The sequence below is a fragment of the Bombyx mandarina genome, chromosome 04 (genome assembly GCF_030267445.1).
Source record: "Bombyx mandarina strain Sakado chromosome 04, ASM3026744v2".
Classification (NCBI taxonomy): Eukaryota; Metazoa; Arthropoda; class Insecta; order Lepidoptera; family Bombycidae; genus Bombyx; species Bombyx mandarina.
In genome coordinates, this window is record NC_143211.1 from 16,000,962 (window position 1) to 16,015,871 (window position 14,910).

The 14,910-nt window shown below is 37.9% G+C and overlaps 1 protein-coding gene across 5 annotated transcripts in view; it reads right to left on the reverse strand.

Moving 5' to 3' along the window:
• caps (capricious) overlaps nucleotides 1–14,910 on the reverse strand; it is a 476,818-nt gene that overhangs the window by 212,365 nt on the left and 249,543 nt on the right. The window lies entirely within an intron of this gene.

Sequence of the window (14,910 nt, forward strand, 5' to 3'; positions counted from 1 at the left end):
TTCAAATCGAAACGTATTACTGCTTCATGGCAGAAACAGGCGGGGTAGTGGTACCTATCCGTGCGGGCTCACAAGGTCCTGTAGTCATTTTACAAAAATTATAATTTTTTAAAGTTCGTTTTTTATTTATTACTCGGTGTTATTCCTTCACCGTGGAAGTCATTAGTTTTGTCAAGTACGTATTTCATTATAAAAATTGGTACTTCTCGGCGGGATTTGAACACCAATACGGTCGCATCGCTCAATACGAATGCACCGGGCGTCTTACCCTTTAGATCACGACGACTTAATTAATAGCAGATGCAGAAATGTAGTGATCTTTTATTCTGCATCTAAGCAGTATTGAATGTTCTGGAAAAGGAATAAGGAACAAGTCAGCTACTATATGGCATAAAAAGATTGAATTGAATTCATGAAGATACACATTTTTAACTTCTTCTTCTCAGTCGTACAATCCCGGCGAAGTGGTGGAGGTTATGTATGTCTTATAGCTTGGTTGCGGCTTTTGCGAAGCTTCTCCATCTCTCTCTATTTGTGGTGTTACGTGTACATTCAATAAGGGAACACTTAGTAGTTGACTTAATCAAGTCTGTCAACCTTGTGGGTGATCGGCCGCGAGAGCATTGACCGTCTACTCTTCCTTGAACCATTATTCGTTCCAATGCGCTTTCATTATTGATTATATGTCCAAACATATTAAGAATTCGCAATTGCACAAAGCTTTCGACGAAAGCTTTTGTTTGAGCTCTTTCAGGATGGAAACATTGGTGTGGTGAGCAGTCCATTTTATCCTCAGCAAGCGTCTCCAGCACGACATTTCAAGGGCGTCAATCTTTTTACGACTCTTTTGATGGATCGTCCATGGATTTTTATCTACTCAAAGTCAAAACTTCTATAACTCTGTTGTGATTGGAAAATTGATGAACTGGAAATGATACTCGGAAAGAAACACTAAAAAGAGACAAAAAAATATATCTACGTATGTAGCGGCATGCTAGATAAAGTTGATGCATTGTAAACTTTCAGTTGAAAGATGCCTAATATTAATACTAAACTTGTCTATGTAAAACTTAATATCGTACACTAAGCTAAAATGTAAGTAATCAACTTTGAAGACTTGAGGTTATATCTGAGCGAGTTTGAGGAGTTGTAATAAATTATATTGCCGGCAAAGCTGCTTGCGACGACGCGGCTCGTTTGCTAGTCTACTCGACTGGAATTCGTTTATAGGAAGCCTTAGTTATTTAGTGGAATCAGGCCTTACGTGCTTAGCAATTTGAAGACTTTTTGTGTCTTGACATTGACGTAAGCAGAGAAATCGGTTTGTAACTAAATCGATATTTTTTTAAATGGTATTATTATCTGCATTGTGTTTTCCGAAATTCACTTTATTAGAGAGACAGCGAGAGAGAGAGGGAGAAAGAAAGAGAGAATATCTTTATTGCACACATTATTGTTCTATATTGAATAGGTTCTTAAATTCACCGCGTGATTATGAAGTCTATTGTTGACATACAGCTCTTCTATAGAACCGAAGCGACTAATTAAAGCGGTCTGCTGGTTCTGTTATATTGGTCCGTGATATTGAGGATATGACAGGAAACCATAAACCATCATTTATTAATATCTTCTTTAATGATGTTATGACTTTATAAGTCACAAACAATCAGATGAATCGGATCAGAACGAATGCCTTTTGTGATAACTCCACTTGCACGTACTAACTGAACTGGCCATAGATATTTTTTTTGGTACAATTTTTCCTTATTAGGAAAGGCAAGGGGATCTAAGACCATACAGCCTTGTCTGTTCTAAATAATTTCTGAAATAAATTTTCAAAAACGCCGAAGCCAGGTCTTATATGATTTATATGTATTATATCCTGAAATAAAAATTTCATTAAGGCCGAAGCCAAGTTCTTTATAATTTCTTCCTGAAATAAAAATTTCAATAAGGGCTATAGATTATACACTTAATATTTGAGAGAACTGGCTTTGTCGACGTTGTCCCCTCACCATAGACAAGCAGCCTGCATTGACATTGACGTTTTCTAAGTTTGACAACTGACAGGCTCAATGTTCTCACGAGTGACCTTGATATTGGGTTTATGACTTATAACATATATTTATTTACAAATATTTGCCCGATATACGAAACGAACCCACGACTATGTACCGTCACTAAAGCGTCATCAACTCAGTCACTTGTAAAAAAAATCCTCCTATATAATATCAATCTTTTATTTGTGAATTGCCTATTCTTATTAATGTGTAAAGAAGCAATTTTTTTTAATAATTTATATTATAATACATTGTGTATTAATTGTATGTATATTTACGGATATATGTATGTATGTATGTGTATATGTATTTTATTTTATTTTACTGGATTGGTACACCGCGCGTAGTTCGTTTCCAAATGATTCTTGTCCACCTGATGGTTGTCTGGAAGAGATCGATCTTAGCGATAAGACCGCCAATTGTACTTTTTTGTATTTAATGTATCGCACTGTTTATTTGTTTTTTTGGTGTACAATAAAGACTCTCTCTCTCTCAACTGTAGCTTCGATTTACAAAAGCGTATTAATTATTCTACATTCATACGAAAACAAGTGAAGTCACACACAAAATCTACTGCTTAACAAGCAAGTTCTCATTCGTTAGCGAAGAACGACTCGATTCGTCTCGTATAGAAACAAATTTCGCGTTCCAAAGTTTCGTGGCTACAAACTTAAACTTCACAGTTTGAATACATCGAGGATTCCTGCTTAATTAACGTATGTGTGTTTGTGTGGGTGTGTGTGTGTGTGTGAACACGCGTATGATACCGTCACAGTTGGAGATAGTTGGTTATTTTCAAGTCAAACATAATTACAAGGATGAGGCTCGAGACTGTTTCCTTCGTATAATCTTGTTTTCGGTTATTTGTTTTATGATATTAGTAGAAACGCGAAAGAAAATGAATGTTAATTTATATATTTCAGCATAAACTGTTTTGTTAAGTTCATGTTTTGTGAGTTCGTAATACATACATTATATTGCATTACATCAATACCGCGCGTGAGCAGGCTGATCTTCTAATAGATTTAAAAAAGGTGAAAATATACGACTCTCAATAACTGTTGTTACTATTCCCTCAGAATTTGTCTGTAATAGTACGTTTGCCTAATTCACCATTTTAATCCTCTCACTAATACATTTCCTGATTGGCAACCCAGACCTGAACTCGTATGGCCAATTGTTTGAAGACTATAAGCCGATTCAAATCTCATCACTCTGTATACATCCTAATACCATGTAGTCAAAAGTTGTAGTGTACAAGCAACGGTACTAAAATAATTTATATTATTGTCTACACAATGTCAATCGATTTTAAAGTAATTTATATGGAAATATTGTGATAAGTTCGAATTAATATTAAATTATTATATATTACATACTTGTCTTTAAATTAATACGTGAAGTAAAAACTTTGTATCCCTTTTTACGAAAATTGCGCGGACGGAGGAGTATGAAATTTCCCACACTTATAGAGAATATAGAGAAGAAGTGCAGGATGTTAATTTTTTTTAAATATACATAAAAATACATTAAATCAATTAAAAAAATATTACACACACTACCATGTATTTGACACAACACATACAATAAATATATTATTTGTTTATGGTTTGTTAAATTTTGTCTATTTAGTGTTTCTTCAGGTTTAAATGCGTAATAACTGTTTAATATCTGTGAAAGTGCCCACTACTTAGGTTAAAACCTCAATATTATAAATGCGACAGTTTGTGAGGATGAATGTTTGTTGAGAACTACTGGACTGTATTTGACGAAACTTCATTCTGGGGTAGTTTATAGCCTGAATTCACATATAGGATGATTTATACGATATGACTCAGGCTACACCGGGAATGTAAATATGTTTTTTTTTTTTTTTTTTTTTTGTTGCTTAGATGTGTGGACGAGCTCACAGCCCACCTGGTGTTAAGTGGTTACTGGAGCCCATAGACATATACAGCGTAAATGCGCCACACACCTTGAGATATAAGTTCTAAGGTCTCAGTATAGTTACAACGGCTGCCCCACCCTTCCAACCGAAACGCATTACGGCTTCACGGCAGAAATAGGCGGGGCGGTGGTACCATTCCGTGCGGACTCCCAAGAGGTCCTACCACCAGTAATTACGCAAATTATAATTTTGCGGGTTTCATTTTTATTACACGATGTTATTCCTTCACCGTGGAAATCAATCGTGAACATTTGTTAAGTACGTATTTCATTAGAAAAATTGGTACCCGCCTGCGGGATTCGAACACCGGTGCATCGCTAGATACGAATGCACCGGACGTCTTATCCTTTAGGCCACGACGACTTCATGTATGTATGTATAAGACATGTATAAGAAAATTGACAGTATGTTTGCTGGTTCATAGTTTAACGTATCGACAAATATACAAATATAATTGTGATCCATGAACTAGACAGAGACAAAACCAAAAGTCTTTGTCTCGGAAAAATGCAACAAGTTTAATTAGGTAATTTTTAATTAAAAATTAAACGCGGTTGGAGCTGTCAGGCACGTCTAGTCAGTATATAAATTATATAGGTATTATATTAAACATGTTAAGTTTGAAATTGCGTGTTAAATCACCGGTTACAGCTTTTGTTCAATAATTACCATAGTACAGTTGATTATTTATTATTTATTTTTTCTGACCTGATAACAAGACTTTTAAGCTACGAACTTTTGCAAAATTCTAGTTAGATATCGAAACTTTTTTTTTGTTGCCCTTGTAGGCAGACGAGCATACGGCCCACCTGATGGTGAGTGGTTACCGTCGGCCATGGACTTCAGCAATGCCAGGGGCAGAGCCAAGCCGCTGCCTACCGCAAAACAACTACTAACTACTAATACGTTTATCTATTTTATTTAGAAATCGATTGCTTATTGACGCATTTGGTGAACAATAATATGCAGGTACGTAAGCACGAAGATGTATAACACAACATGCTACTTTAAGAAAAATGCGGAAAAAAAAGCTTTCTTTTATCGTGACATATTCTTTACGCGAATTCATTCTCGCGACCACTAATGGCTTTGTGGTCTCGCATAATCTCTCCGTCTCCATCCGGCTTAAACCATTATGTTACTTTAGAAGAAACAGAAAGTTGACTTTTACTGTTCGCTTTTTCGCCGGTGGGTCCCATTACGTTTGCAATTTCAAAAGAAATTATGTATGCATATTCTACATTACGAGTATTCTGACTTTCGTATTTGCGGTTCGTGCTTGTAAATAATCTTGATGGTAATTAGATGTTTTTTTTTTTGATAACCTCTCATGACGTGTGGCTGGAAGTGGAAATCGCGTTGATAATACATAAAATCAAAAGCCCCAACTAGGTACCGGTACTCGGCGACTGTACCTTGGGGTGGTGCGCAGTATGGCCCTGTACGGTGCTCCCGTGTGGTCGCCCGCACTCTCCGCGAGAAACGCGGCTCTGCTGCTCAGAGCTCAGCGGGCGCTCGCGGTGAGGGTCATCAGGGGGTACCGCACCATCTCTCAAGATGTGGCCTGCGCTCTCGCCGGATCCCTACCCTGGGACCTCGAGGCCGAAATCTTGGCAGGCCTTGAGTCGGGGACGGTCGCCCGGCCCGTCGGCTGTCGGTCGGTGGAAGCGTGCTGCGCGTCATACGCTAAGTGGAGAGAGCGATTGCTGAAGGAACTTGGCCAAACTTCGGCCACCCGCCGGCGCACCCTCGAGGCCCTGGTGCCCGTGCTGGAGGCATGGTCGGATCGGCGTCACGGCGTACTCTCCTTTCACCTTGCGCAGGTCCTCTCGGGACATGGCTGTTTCGGGAGGTACCTGTGGAAGGTCTGCAGGAGAGAGCCACATCCGGGCTGCCACCAGTGCCCGCGTTGGGAGCACTCGCGGCGAGATCTCGTCGCGGTGCTGGGGAGAAACCTCTCCCTGCGGGCTGTCGTCGCCCGCATGTTAGAGGATCAGGGCTCGTGGGAGGCCATGGCCAGGTTTTGTGACCTGGTAATGGCGTCCCATGAGGCTGAGGAGCGTGAAAGGGAGTGGGATCCCTCTTCAGCACCTCAGCGCAGAAGGCGGGATGGCCGGCGCGGGCGTGAAGCTCCCGCTCAGCCCCCGTAGGGACTATCAAGTGGCGGGTGCGGGGGCGCCCGGTACTCGACTGTCGGTCCGGTGGTGGGGCGGTGCAAGGTGGCTCCTGTGTGCCGCCCACGGTGTATCTCCCGAAATGACGTCCTTCGGGATTTTCCCGGAGATGAAATCCCGTCTTATCATCAGGACGGGTACCGGCGAAGGCGGACTTTCGGCGCGCACTGCGGTACCGTAGGTCTGGTGTAGCCGGTGTGGTGGAGCTCGATGGGGTTTAGACGGTAGTCGTTCTGCGGGGCAAGTGCTTCGCGCGCCTTTTTCAAGGCGTAGTCTCTTGCGAGGAATTCGGGGAGGTGGAGTACCTTGGCCCTCCTCGTCCCCCTCTTCCTCTCAGGAGGCGCCGGAGTCCGACATAACCCGGTTCGTTACCCCCCCCGGACCGGGTATCCGTAAATGGATTACCCAGCGTTAAAAAAAAAAAAAAAAGTACAGTTGTACCTTGCTGTCTCTGTAGGTGACAGCATCCTACCTATTTTTGGGGCGAAGCAATCATGCATCCCGGTTTGAATGGTGGGAAAACTGTTATATAATGAAACAAAGCTAATGTCAAGGTGGGTGGCGATTACTTAGATAAAATAATGTAATAAGTATTATAAATATAACTAAGTATTTATGTTCATAAAACCAACACACACTATATAAATAATAATGAATAGTATATTAGACAAATATCTATGGCCATATTTAACCACTTAAACCAGATCCGCGTATTTGTTCATCCATCTACGGATTTTAAGCATAGCTTGTATATCGGGTTTTGAGTGCGTCGACCAAATCAAGAAATTCCGTAACGAAAATAAAACCTAACACCCCTCCTCCACCTACCATGCAGCTCGCGTTCAACATATTCACATGTTGCGCTTGTGGCATGCGCATCATGAAAATTGAAAAGTCTGCCCATCTATTTCTCGCGCAGTCTAGCTTATGAGTGTGAAGGGGACAGTTAACGTTTTGCTTTTGTTAATGTTTATAAATATAGCGTGGTCTTATTTTATTATTGTTTTAATATTAAATTATTATTGTCTAATTATAATTGCAGAAGTTAATAAAAAATGCTATGCAATAGCTTTACCGCGGCAGTCTTCGAGTTCCACACGTGTTTTTATTTATCACCAATTCAATAAAAATTACTTTTATCATTTACACGTCAATTGATAGCTCCGAATCATTACCGCAACTTTTTGATGTCGTCTTCAAAACTGCAGATAAAACTGTGCTTTGACAAGCACATAAACAAAATATTTTTCTCAAACACCTGTCTCTGGAATGTTCCGTACTAAATTCCGGGAGTTTCCAATTAAAATCTGCGACAGAGCCGTCGAAGTTCGTCCAAACTTCCGAATCTTGCTACGAAAGAATCCCTTAATTAGTGTAAGTTTATGCATTCGCGCCACGGTCTCCTTTCGCTACTGGTTCGCGCCAACTTTTAATTACTCGCACTCGAGCTCTGACGTCATTCAATCACGTTACTTTTTCATTCCGATTTCGGGATCAGAGATTAGTGTAGCGACTTAATGTTTTTAATGATGTCGATGTAGATAATTTCATATAATACTAGCGGCCCACTTCAGCTTCGCTCGGGTCTTTGACAAAAATTTCAACGATATTTGACGTTGTTTTTTTTTTAAACAAAAGAACACTTATTGCGGCATAACTATAATAGTTAGACATATGCCGTCGTATCAGTTTTTGTAATAATTATGTAAGCTTCCAAAAAGTAAAAGAATTTTTCAAATCGGTTCAGTAGTTTCGAAGCCTATTCAATACAAACAAACAAACAAATCTTTCCTCTTTATAATATTACCTAGTCAGGTCATAAGTATTGTCACACAGTAAAAACTTTTCTTTTAGAATGCTGGCCACAAAAAAGTTTATTGAATTCGAATTTCGAATTGTTCATGAAAATAAAAATGTATACTTTTAGAATTTTACTCATTTTTAAATATGGAGTGGACGCTTAAAGAAGACCGTGTTGCAGTTATTGCGTTGCATCGTTGCGGTTACGCGCCAATTCAAATTTTTAACATACTGAAAATTTTGAATATAACCAAAAGATTCGTTTATCGTACCATCAAACGATACAATGAAGACTCTAGTGTAGATGACAGGTCAAGAAGTGGTCGCCCTCGTCCTGTTAGGACTCCAGCAGTGATAAAAGCTGTGAAGGCGCGAATTCAAAGAAATCCCAAACGTAAGCAGAAACTGTTGGCCCTTCAGATGGGGTTAAGCAGAACCACAGTGAAAAGGGAGTTAAATGAAGACTTAGGGCTTCGGGCATATCGAAGAAAAACAGGACATCGTTTGAATGCTCGTCTAATGGACTTGAGACTGAAGAGATGCCGCGCTTAGTTGAAGCGGTAAGCGGGAAAAAAATATCGGGAAATTCTTTTTTCGGATGAAAACATTTTTACCGTAGAAAAGAGCTACAACAAACAAAATGATAAGGTGTACGCACACAGTAGTGAAGAAGCGAGCAACCGTATTCCGCGTGTCCAACGAGGTCATTTTCCATCCTCGCTCATGGTATGGTTGGGAGTTTCTTATTGGGGCTTAACAGAGGTACATTTTTGTGAGAAAGGTGTAAAAACGAATGCAGTTGTGTATCAAAATACAGTCCTGACGAACCTTGTGGAACCTGTTTCTCATACCATGTTCAATAACAGACACTGGGTATTCCAACAAGATTCGGCGCCAGCTCATAGAGCGAAGAGCACACAAGACTGGCTGGCGGCGCGTGAAATCGACTTCATCCGGCACGAAGACTGGCCCTCCTCCAGTCCAGATTTGAATCCGTTAGATTACAAGATATGGCAACACTTGGAGGAAAAGGCGTGCTCAAAGCCTCATCCCAATTTGGAGTCACTCAAGACATCCTTGATTAAGGCAGCCGCCGATATTGACATGGACCTCGTTCGTGCTGCGATAGACGACTGGCCGCGCAGATTGAAGGCCTGTATTCAAAATCACGGAGGTCATTTTGAATAAACTTTAGTGTCATAAGAATCTATGTTTTGTTATGTTCATTTTGGTATATGAATGGTTACATAATGAATAAACTTGTTTCAATTATTTTACATTAAACATGTGACAGAATTTATGACCTGACTAGGTATATATATAAGTATAGATATATTTTAAACAAGTAAACGAACGCCCTAATTAAACTAACAATTTACGATTGGACTTTTACGAGTTAGTTAACAAATTAGTTTGTTTTATCATAGACAAAAGATGTAAAGTGTTCTATTGAAGACAAAAAAATCTTACAGTTTCAATTTCATATCGTCTCTTTGAAAATCTTCATAATCTACATATTTAATTTATTATTTAAAATATTTTATTCATTTGTTTATAACATCAATACAATAGAACACCCAATCCGTGTACTAGTCGTTTTCTAAAACAAGATAAATCTAGAGATTAATTACTACGTTAGTTCTTATCGATATCCGGCATCGACATCAATCATCCCTAGTCGAAACTTAGGCTCGATAAATCTCGGACGCCATTATTCCACGATTACCGAAGGTCAGAATCCTAATATATTTTTGGTTTACAACGATAAAATGGGTAGTGTTTTCGATTTTTATTGAATGGTTTAGTCTAGGAATATCATGAGAACTGTTTGGGAAATTTTACTTAATATAACATCAAATTATCGTTTTGAGGTAAATTGATGAAGCAGAAAATAATGTTTAGGTTATTGTTTGAAAAATACTTAACGTTTGTGTCACTACATCAACACCACATCAGCAGTCTAATAATTAATTGTTATCGAGTTTTGATTACATTCAGAATTGCTCCTTCATCTATTAATGTAGGTGAGTCCTTAGTATTATCAAAGGCTCGGATTTTTTTAAGTGGTTACTGGAGCCCATAGACATCTACATCGTAAATGCGCCACCCACCTTGAGATATAAGCTCTAAGGTTTCAAGTATAGTTACAGCGGCTGCCCCACCCTTCAAACCATGCTTCACGGCAGAAATAGGCAGGGTGGTACCTACCCGTGCGGAGTCACAAGAGGTCCTACCACCACTAGTTACGTAAATTATAATTTTGTGGGTTTTTGTTTTTATAACACGATGCTGTTCCATCACCGTGGAAGTCAATCGTGAACATTTGTTAAATAGGTACGTATATCATTAGAAAAATTGGTACCCGCCTGCGGGATTCGAACACCGTTGCATCGTTAGATACGAATGCACCGGACGTCTTATCCTTTAGGCCACTCATCATCATAAAATGTGCAATTCTCTATTCTATTTTGCATTCGGAGTGCAATAATACTAGCTATATAAGAATATCGTAGCTTATGTTAATAATACTTTTTAAAATATTTTTTAATTAAAATTTATTATGCAGTAGACCTTGTACAACAGAATATCATTCCCGTTCGGTTTTGGTAGTTATTTTGAGTGAGATTTCATATAGAAAACAGAAATATGTTTATCTCTCTCTCTCTCTCTCTCTTTCTTTCTCTCTCCTGTTTTTGATTAAAATGTAAAAACAAATAAAATTAATGTGAAATCCAAAGAATTACCATTAATTGTGTTCAATATCTATTCATGAAGATAAAATGTTTCGGTATAACACCATTTGTAAAGGGCTGAACGCATATAAAGAGCACAAAGGGCCTTTTTATCAACAGACCATCAGTTACGTTGCGTGACCATAGTACGGACTCTGTGCTGCCGTGACGCGGATTTAGGGTTGCCATTTACGTGGAAAGATATTTTATTTAGCTGTTTTTTTTTACGAATAATCACATACCTAATATTTAAATATCTTAATTCCATATTAATTAACGAATGCAGATAGATGAAAAAAATTCTTTGCACACAGAAATAATGAAGATTTTGAGGTCTGACAATTTATTTTAATAAAAGTGTCATCTTAATTGAGGTCTTATCATTAATGTCTTCTAAATCACAGTCATCGATTAAATAAAATGACTCCGTTCCAGTGCAACATCGCTATTACAAAGAACACAAAATGCACAATGCACATTTTATGCGAAACATAGTTTCATAAAATCATTTCTTAGAAATACTGGAAAAATAAGTGAGTGAAAAAAAAAAAAAATTAGACAAAACCCTAAGCTTCGGAAATGATTGTTGGAGTGTCTAAAGCACGACCCGCACTATCGCTCTGTTCTGCAGCGCTGTCGTTTCGCTCCTTAGAACGTCATTAGTTAGACGCGATAATGACTGGACATGGCATTGCTTCGTACCCTTGCCGTCCAGGCTAGGGTTACCACGGTTAAGATTATTTTTGTTCAAGAAATTAGAATTTTCCTTTACAAGAGAAGCTGTATTATAAAGTCCTAGATATTAGTAATTGCCAGTTTTTCGATATTAATAAATGTTTTCCAAATGCTCTGGGTTAGCTGTATGTCGATATAGGCCCATGAAAATTATGGATTGTTGGGAAATAAAGAACAAAATAAAATTTTAAAATTTGTACACAATTAATGGCGATGATAATATAATAATTGCATAACATCGCTTTATTGTGCTGACCGGTATCAACAAGCTAAAAACATATGTTATTCATTATTTGTTCGGTTTAATATTCGAGTGTGCTGTTTTAGTTTTTAAATAATATAATATACTAGAGGTCCCGCAGTAGTCGACTATAATTAATTGGAATTGTAAGTTTGTACACTATTATGATTGTATTTTATACTTCTATAATCACAAATTTCGTCAAGACTACACTATAAAAAAATATTAATAAAGACAAACAATATTTAATCTATTCTTAATTTGACCACAGATGTCAAGAACAAAAGTTTGACAATAAATAGTATGCATGCGTGTGTGCGTCAACTACATTGTATGTAGTGTGTGTAATGTTTTCTTTATTGATTTAATGTATCTTTTATGCATTATTTAAAAAAAATATTAGCATTGTGCACTTCTTCTCTATATTCTCTATAAGTATGGCAAATTTCATACTCCTCCGTCCGCACAAATTTCGTAAAAAGGGATACAAAGTTTTTGCTTCACGTATTAATATAGATATTATGAAGAAAAAATGGAAGGCAGCGGCTTGGCTCTGCCCCTGGCATTGCTGACGTCCATGAGCGACAGCGACCACTTACCATCAGGTGGGCCGTATGCTCGTCTGCCTACAATGGCAATAAAAAAAGGAGAGTGAGCGAAGAAATGGTATATAATAGAAGAGTATGGAAGGAGAAAGCATGTTGCGCCGATTCCAGGTGACTGAGAGAAGGGCAGCAGAATGATGATGATGATATTTCCAACAAGACCGTTGGACCGCTCGCAAAAATATTTATGTTCATTAAATTTTCAAATAATTCAAATACAGTACATCCTTAACGAAACATTTCTCCGGATAGAGCTAAGCTGCAACGATTAAAAATAATTAGCACTTTAAAAGCGGATTTGGTTCGTGGGACGCAGTTTTACAAGCTCATCGTCTTGTTTCCGCAGCCTCTGTGAGAAAATTTGAAGTTTTGCATAATTTTATGTTCCCTTCGGTGGAGATAAGGGCCGTGATATTAATGAGTAAATTGTCTTGGTCTTTTAGCTATCAAGTATTTTATTTTAGATTTTATGGAATCATGGTTCCGCGGCCGTTTAACTTTATGTAAATCATATGAATTTATGATAGTCAATTTTACAATATTATATCCATATCGTCATAATGATTAGAGCGAGATACATTCATTTTTATATTTTATTCTGAGTTAAAACTGAGTTATTTAAAAATAACGAAATGAAACTATGAGACTGTATGTCTATACTTGAGATCTTAGAACTTATGTCTCAAGGTGGGTAGCGCATTTACGTAGTAGATCTGTATAAGCTCCAGTAATCACTTAAAACCAGGTGGGCTGTGAGCTCGTCCACTCATCTAAGCAATAAAAAAAAACATCGAAATCTGTTCAGAAATTTTAGCTTCTACCACAGGTGAACTGACAATTGTTTTTGAAGTTCCCTTTGTTTTCGGGGTATATTGTTTCTATATTTTGATTTAATAATTCACCACAATGGTAGGAAAGTATGACTGTATTTTATCATTAAGTTCCGTGAGAGTTGTGTGTGTGAGAAGTTAGGTATTCGGAAGCACAGAGCTGAAGTCTCAATTGTATTTTATAATTACTGTTTAATACAGAGCACATGTAGCTTCACTGCAAAAATTTATAGCATTACTGACTAGTGTGGGCTAGCTACCATTTAGTAACTACAGGTTGGTAAGCGCACAATGCCGGTACAAGAAGTGAAATTCAAATTCAAAATCTTTCATTTCAATTTGAATGTTGTTTGTAATTGGATAAGGATAATTGGACAGGCAAATAGTGTAGTCGAATAATTTCGAACACCACAAATATTTCGAAGCCCTCAGTTGATTTTTAAGACATTTAAAAGAAGAGTGGTGAAGATTTTACTCCAAAATCACACACAGCTAAACCGCTGAGTTTTGTTATGATCAGTTGTCAAGTTTGTGGTTCCCAATAAAATCTCTGTTTTCGTGTCTCAAACTTGCGTTGTTCACACAATAAATAATACGTCACAAGTACCTACTCCAACGTATGTCTGCCAAATCAAAAGTTTCGCACAAAACTGAGGAACAAAAGATGTGGGCTTAACAGTCGCAGGGGACCGCCTGTTACTGTATTGCTCTACGTCCTCTCCGACTCCACGTAGATTAAATATAAACTTTCTTCGCGTGCACAGCAAAAGATATACAAAAGACTCAAATTAAATTTAAGATCTATCTGGTTGCTTATCACAAGATGCGGGTACGCGACACAGGCCACTTCTAGTTACTTTTACCACATTCGATTAATTCATCTATGGTATAATTTCTGCTTTTTATCTTTCAATTTCTACCCCCAATTTCTAATTTAATAGAATAAGAATAAAACTTTTATGGGCAAAAATGGATGACTTGGAGTTCATTGGTTACCAGTTCGAGTATCGCCATTTGTCTTCAGACCAGATCCCATGTCTTCGTAACGACACAGGCACTACGGTGGTTCCAATTCATGTGGGTTTATTTATAACATACCCAAATGTAACGTAAATAAAAATATGTAGGTCTCATGTTAATAAAGTATTTCTTTATCAACACGGGACTCACGTCACGTCTATTTGCTAATAGACGAAATCTATACTTTAGTAATACATCTGTTGTGTTTAGCAATACTAGCAATATCTTAATATCGGCAAAGGAAACATAAGCTTATAGTCGACAAATCGTCTACTTATTGTGTGAGCACTATCGATTACTTATTCTGAAGATAGCTGGACATATTTTACTAGTGGTGGGTCGCAATGTGGTCAAACAAAATCAGATAAGCATTTAGTCAACACGATGCAAAGTTGTCACGGGATGGCTAGTTTCAGAGACTATGTACCGTGTTTTTATTTCGTTAAAAAGAAGATATGCCATAGATCTGGGATTTTAAGAAAAAAAAATTACATACCAGCCAGTTCGTTACACTTAAATTATGATGTTTCACGATAGGCCGCCCAAAAGAAATGGATAGGCCGAGAACAGATTAAAAAACATAATAATGGTACCGAAGAGGGAATCCGTAAAAGAAATTATTACTTATTTCTTTGTACCGACAAAGCGGTAATCACATTTGCTTTGTTCGCTTCGGCCTTTCATTCGCTTAATCGCATTATTTCGGGACTCTCTGGGTTGTTTCATTACACGCAACTTGTTGTATGAATCATTTGTTTATAAGGT